At 36.2% G+C, this 818-nt stretch overlaps 1 long non-coding RNA gene across 1 annotated transcript; it reads right to left on the minus strand.

Annotated features, from left to right (window-relative positions):
• Window positions 1–47: 47 nt before the first annotated feature.
• LOC111084849 lies at window positions 48–818 on the minus strand. The gene is made up of 3 exons (XR_002609756.1): window positions 789–818; window positions 528–730; window positions 48–312 (listed from the first exon to the last, which is right to left on the minus strand). It is a non-coding gene; the product is annotated as an uncharacterized LOC111084849 (long non-coding RNA).

The raw sequence follows: 818 nt of genomic DNA on the forward strand, positions 1-818 counted from the left end.
AGATACATTCACCAGTTCACATGAACTTGTGTATACAATAAATTACCAGTTCACATGAACTTGTGTATACAAATACATTAACCAGTTCACATGAACCCGTGTATACAGACACATTAACCAGTTCACATGAAGCTGTGTATACAGACACATTAACCAGTTCACATGAACCTGTGTATACAGACACATTAACCAGTTCACATGAACCTGTGTATACAGACACATTAACCAGTTCACATGAACCTGTGTATACAGATACATTAACCAGTTCACATGAACCTGTGTATACAAATACATTCACCAGTTCACATGAACCTGTATATACCAATATTGTGAACTGGTAATGTATCTGTATACACAGGTTCATGTGAACTGGTTAATGTATTTGTATACACAGGTTCATGTGAACTGGTGAATGTATCTGTATACACAGGTTCATGTGAACTGGTGAATGTATCTGTATATACAGGTTCATGTGAACTGGTGAATGTATCTGTATTTACAGGCCCATGTGAACTGGTTAATCGAACCTGTGTATACAGATACATTAACCAGCTCACATGAACTTGTGTATACAGATACATTTAACCAGCTCACATGAACTTGTGTATACAAATACATTAACCAGCTCACATGAACCTGTATATACAGATACATTCACCAGTTCACATGAATCTGTGTATACAGATACATTAACCAGTTCACATGAACCTGTATATACAGATACATGAACCTGTGTATACAGATACATTCACAAGTTCACATGAACTTGTGTATACAGATACAATCACCAGTTCACATGAACCTGTGTATACAGATAC

Source organism: Limulus polyphemus, unplaced genomic scaffold (assembly GCF_000517525.1).
Source record: "Limulus polyphemus unplaced genomic scaffold, Limulus_polyphemus-2.1.2 Scaffold199762, whole genome shotgun sequence".
Classification (NCBI taxonomy): Eukaryota; Metazoa; Arthropoda; class Merostomata; order Xiphosura; family Limulidae; genus Limulus; species Limulus polyphemus.